Below are 6,584 nucleotides of genomic sequence, written 5' to 3' on the forward strand. Positions count from 1 at the left end.
CAATATACAAAATTCGTAGCATGCCCTCTCCTTGTTTTATTATCTATTACGATTTATAAATCGTGAACATTATAATCCCGGGTAAAAGTAAAGGGAAGATAGTTTGCACCAGGAAAAGAAAATGCTTTGTCGTTTAAGATTTCAATGGAAGTTCTTGATCGTTTACATCTTACTAGGGATGATTCCATCCCGGGACCAAGTACCTGGGGAAAACCTATATACCATCTGGAAGCTCTTGTCAAGAGAAGTACGAAACCGTTTTCAAATCGCGGGCAAACCCACAACCTGATCCAATAAGGGGCCAGTTTGTTGGTGTTTGTGACCTTATGTATTGCATATTCGACAGAAGTAAAAATGAATGTTAACGATGCATCATGAGTAAGCGTCTGAGCCCATCATGTTCCGTTTTGGCTCATTGCTAGAACAGAACTCGGGCAAGAGTTTGATAATATCGCTTTGCACCCAGACACATCCATTTGGTCAGTGTTGCCAACCAATTGTAAATACCATGTGGCAGATGGTTTCTGTAATACTGGACGTATATCCATGAAACGTGGCATAAACATCATTCGTCACTGGAAAAAATATACTGTGCACGTATTCCTCCTTCAAGGAGCCCAGTTTGTCAGTGTTACCAGCCAACCGTAAAAATTGAGAAGGTGTAAAGCAGGTTTCGTACGAAGAGACGTTTATACACCAAGATTGGCAGAAACATTACGCGACATTATAGCAAAAATACGTAGAGTTTGACCGTTTTTTCCAACCATTCTAGGTTGTCAGTGTTGCGAATCAAATGTAAATATCACAATGTTGCAAATAGGATGTGTGCCATTGAACGAATATAGAACAAATGTGACAGAAGCAGCATTGGACAGTGGAAAACATAGTGTGAGTGTGCCCAAGCACCCCAATTTGGCAATGTTGCCAATCATTCTAAAATACATTTTCTCGAAAGGTTGCCTGATCATTGCATGCATAGAGACAAAACTTGGCATAAACATCATTTGACACAACAGCAAATATTCTGTGGTTGTTACCATTCCAGAAGCACCCCAGTCTTATCAGTATTGCTAACGTTTTCAAAATGAAAGTTCTTCAAATAGTAGTATACTAGCTTCTTGTTATTTTTATATTGTCTAATGATATGAATGGCATTTCGCGTGATATTTCTGCCAATCTTGGCGCATAAACGTCTCATCGTACTAAACCTGCTTTACATCTTCTCATTTATATAGTTGGTTGGTAACACTGACAAACTGGGGTCCTTGGAGGAGGAATATGTCCACAGTATGTTTTTTCTTTTTTTTTCTAGTGACGAATGTTGTTTTAGCCACGTTTAATGGATATACATCCAGTGGTACAGAAAACATCTGCCACATGGTATTTACAATTGATACCTCCCAAGATGACAGGTATCATGTGACGAAAAATTTGGAACACCCTATATATATAAATAAATTAGATACTGTATATAGACGTGTATTTAATGGTATAAAATTTTATTTTTTGGTCGTATTTCGTGTCATTAGGAAAAATGGTGTCTTGGTTAGGTTAGTTTAGTTCGTAGAATTGTAGTATATTGATTTTTGTGTCATTTTGTATATTTTCTTGTGTTTTATGATTTTTGTGGTAAAAACTTCATATTTCAGTGTTTTTCATGTCTTCAGAACATTTTCCTGTCGAATTCTGAAGTTAGAAGTCATCTATAAAAGTTTCATAATTTTTCTACGTAAATTTTAATAATTTCTAGTTTCTATATTTTCGGCCATCTTAACATAAATTCTTAAAAAGTCCTTTAAATCGAACATTACTTTCTTCTACGTGCATCATCTGACGTAAACGAAGAATTATCAGGTGTCAAAAGTTAATTGGTCGGTATTTTTCATCTTAAATCACGATTTGCTCATCCTATTGTTGTCGAGATTTATCAGCCAATCCCCGTAATCATCTTTGTGAGACAGACGCCTTGAAGAGTAGCATCCATAGTGGATGACACGGATTTATTAGTGTGAATAATTTTCGGCGAAATATAAAAGTTTTTGGATGATTTTAAGTGAAAAATTAACTTCGAAAGAAAGCCAAAGTGGTGAACGTTCAAGTTGGTTATAAAAAACCACAAGGGACCGAGTGACGGAACGAAACGAGGACAAAATAGGAAGTTGGTGCTTCGTTGCTGACGGCCTCATGGCGTCGTAACGCTGCTGTGATGAAGTTGGTATCTTCGGATAAATTTTTTTGAACTACGGTTTTGTTCGCAGTTAGCGAACCGTAGAAAATCTATAAGTAAAAGAGGGATACCAGTCTCCAAATGCCGAGATAAGAAACTATGGGTAGAGGCAGAATACTGGAATAAAGTAATTCCCTGCAGATGTCCAGGTTCGATGTCCGAGGAGTGGAACCCAGATATTTTTTTTTTGGTGTAAAATTAGTTCTAAAAAGTTTGTGTTCGAAATTGTGAGTATCAATGGTTTGGAAAGTGTAAACAGGAAACCAGGTTAGTGAACCAAATTCATATTACTTCATAGTACAGTTTGACGATCAAGAAATTGTTATGTTAGTGATAGCTACCATTTGCACGATGTTTGAGAGTTACACAATTGGTTGGCAACACTGACCAAATGGGTACGTCTGGGTGCAAAGCGATATTATGAAACTCTTGCCCAACTTACGTTCTACCAATGAAACAAAAGGGAACATGATGGGCTCAGGTGCTTACGCCTGATGCATCGTAACATTCATTTTTACTTCTGTCGAATATGCAATACATAGGGTCACAAACACCAACAAACTGGCCCCTTATAAGGTCAGTCTGCGGGTTTGCCCTTGATTCGATAACGGTTTCATACTTCTCTTGGCAAGAGCGTTCAGACGATATATACCTTTTTCGAAGGTACTTGGTCCCGGAATGGAATCATCCCTAGTTAGAGAGATGTTTGCATCCGTGTCGTGTTTTTTTAATATCAACAAATCAACTGTACGAAGTATCAACAAATCTGAAGAGAAAATCAGGAATTCTATAGCTTCGACTTCGCTATTAGCGAAAACCATGCGTGATCCAGTAATTAAAAAAAATAGAAGCCCCATTAACATTATGGATTGAAGACCGTAATCAGAAGGGAGTGCGTTTGAATGATGTAATAATTCCTGAGAAGGCTAAACATCTTTAAAGAATCTACCACTGAAGATCCAGCTGGAGGATTTCAAGCATCAGAAAGATGGTTTAACAAATTCAAAGTGCGTCAGTCACTCTAAAACATCAAAATTGTGGTACTACAGTCGTAGCAGGACAGCAGCACATCCAGATGAATTTATGAAGTTAATTCCTGAAGGCGGATACAAACCTGAGCAAGTGTTTAATGCGGATGAAACAGGTTTCTTCTTTTTCAAAAAAAAAAAAAAAAAAAAAAAATACAAAACAGTTATGTTACTCAAGAGATTGTTTAATTAAGTCACTTTTGCTCTACAGATCAATGATACTCATGAGTTAAAAATAAAAGTAATAACGACTTATAAGTGTTCTGGTGCGGACAATCAGGCTGCAATTTTGAAACCTCTGATTGTCATGCCAACAGGGCAGTGAAAAAGATTGTGTGGAGAAGATAAGGCCTGAATTGTCGATGATTGGAAGAGGGTAATGTAGTCTGATGAGGCATCTTTCTTGTGGTTTTCAATTATAGTCGAGGTTTGCATCCGATTGCACAGAATATATTACCCATTTGACTAATTCGTGCATTTGTTTTGTACAGTCGCTGTGGTGTGTTTATATGTTGTTATTGGTTGAAGGAGTTGATGGGCGGGGAGGTGTGAGTGATTTACTTTACAGGGTGGCCAGAACATACGAGCACCAAAAGTCACTTCATGGTTTGTTATAATATTGTTGAAGTGATTCTTGTAATTTGAAGTGGAAAATGAAATTGAAAATAAATAATATCAGATGGATTACACAAAGTATTAAAACTTTGTAGAAAAGAAAGGAAAAAAAGTATACTCATATTGCATTTTCAACAAACAGCAGCCTGTGCAGTAGACAGAAGTGTGAGGAAGTTATTAAAAATTAGTATATTTTGTTCAATTATACTATTGAAAGTATGTACATAAATCCCGCTTAAGCATACCCCGACTTAGTATAGTGATATCAAAAATTGATTATTCTAATATGCAGTATACTCCATTTGTAGTCCCTGATAATACGACTTTCTTATAATTTATCACAAATATTGTACAGTCATGTTAGAAACAAAACTTATCTCCTAGAAGCTCCCTTTAACCCTACATAAGATTTCAAGAAATTAGTTATGTACTGAATTCTTCTTTTGGGGGGAGGGATTCTTTCTCGTCAACATAAACATCAAAATTTATTGTCTACGCGAGCGAGTAAAAACATTAAAAGGGAAACAAATTTCTCAAGTTTTTTAAATAAAAAATATATTGACCTGCTTAGCCGAATTGTAACACATGCGACTGCGTAGTGCGTGGTCCCTGGTTTTATTCCCAATTACACCACTGAAATTTTCCGGTGTTGACTTGCAGGAACGTTCTAGGTTTTGATATGAATAGCTGGTAGTTATGTTACCCTTGTTTTCGTCAATTTTATTTTTTTCGGTGGTTTTTATTTTTTCATTGATTTTACTTAAATTTAGTATTTCTTCTTATCATGACTAGATTTCACTTTACTTTTTCATTTTCAGACTGGTTTTGAATTTAGTTAGGAATTGTTTCCACATACTTTTCAGTTCACATTTTGATCGATGGTACATAAATGATGTACCATCTTCTCTTTATTTTCATTGCATATGATTATTGACTGCTTTTCTAATTTTACTTTTTCTTTAATTACATTATCTGTTATATGAATTTTAAATGCTATAACAGATTTATTTTTATTTTTGGTTCATGATTCTCTATTATGTTTAGAACATCCTGTGGCTCATGTTTTCATCTACCCATTCCTATTGGCTGCATATTCATCTCATATGTATTATTGAGGCTGATGTTACTGAAATATTATAATAAAGTTACCAGATCTTGGATAAAGCCAAGCCTGGATGAGACAGTATGAATAAAGGATCTTCTTGCAGTATTGTTAGATAGAAATATTGCTAATTCTTTATCGTTAACGTTTCATTTTCATTTTATTTATCCTCCATTCTGTACAAACTTGGAATTAATTTTCCGATAGTACATGGGATTCGTCATGGTTAATTGATACAGTACATATATTACACACATTTGTTAAACATAATTCATACTTTTATACATTACAGTAATTTGAAATATCATTATACCAATACTACAACATACCTTATACATAAATGAACCTATCTTGTTACTTTGCTACTACTATTTACATTGTGACTATTTAACTGATTATATTCATCTATTGTATAGAAGCAATGTGACAATAGGTATTCTTTTAATTTTCTTTTGAATGCAACATTAGGCTTGATTACCTTTAATTTGTTTGGTAACTTATTGTATAGCATAATACTAGCATATTTTACTCCCTTTTCGTACATTGCTGTTCTATGGTTTGGTGGATGAAAATTAGTCTTTTTTCTTGTGTTGTATCCATGCACGTCACCGTTTGTTGTGTACTCATTTATATTGGATCTTACAAATTCTATTAAGCAATATATACACAAACATGGTAAAGGTAGTATAGCTAGTTCTTTAAAAATATTTCCTACAGGACTCTCGGGATCCTACCCCAGCTAGGATTCGTACAACTCTTTTTTGAAGAACGAAATTATCTCTACTTTTTACAGTATTTTCCCAAAATATTCTGGGGGGCGCGGTGGCTCAGTGGTAGAGCGGTCACCTCTGGTGCTTGGGGTCCCGGGTTCGATCCCAGCCCCCGCCAAGTGAACTTTGTGGTGGACAAACACCGTGCTCGTGGGTTTTCTCGGGGTTCTCCCGTTTCCTCCCACTTTCTTCATTCCACCTTTTCACTCATCTCTCACAATCACCGTCTCCTTTAGCCTAACCGGCATAACCGTGGGACGTAAAACTCAAAGATTTCATTTCATTTTTCCCAAAATATTAATCCATATCTTTGATTTGATTTGATTTGATTTATTGCGTTCATTTGACCATATTTGCGTTTCTGACAAATTTGTACATATGGTATAGAACATGTCATTTCACAATAATACATTGGTTAAATACAGAGTTAATAAACACATACAAACAAACTATAAGCATATGAATATAAAAACTAAAAAAATTTTACAATAAAAGAAGGAAAAAATAAAGATTTATTATTTAATCTAATGGTTAAAATATATCTACATACCGAGTTTTATTGCCTTCAGAAATAATAAAGGATTATTGACGTATATTAATCCATACTGTATATACTCATCTACAGAATAATAAGATTTACAAATTAGCATATTTTTAACCTCTCTCAAAAACTTTATATCATATTTTATGTATTTCAATTCTCTTGGTAATTTATTATATAGCACCGCACCTCTATAAAATGTAGTTTTTTCAAACATACTTGTTCTGTGTGACGGTATTACAAATTTATCACAGTTTCTAGTTCTATATTCATGTACGTCGGCATGCGTTAAGTAGTTATC

Source organism: Thermobia domestica, chromosome 11 (assembly GCF_964235325.1).
Source record: "Thermobia domestica chromosome 11, izTheDome1.hap1.1, whole genome shotgun sequence".
NCBI lineage: Eukaryota > Metazoa > Arthropoda > Insecta > Zygentoma > Lepismatidae > Thermobia > Thermobia domestica.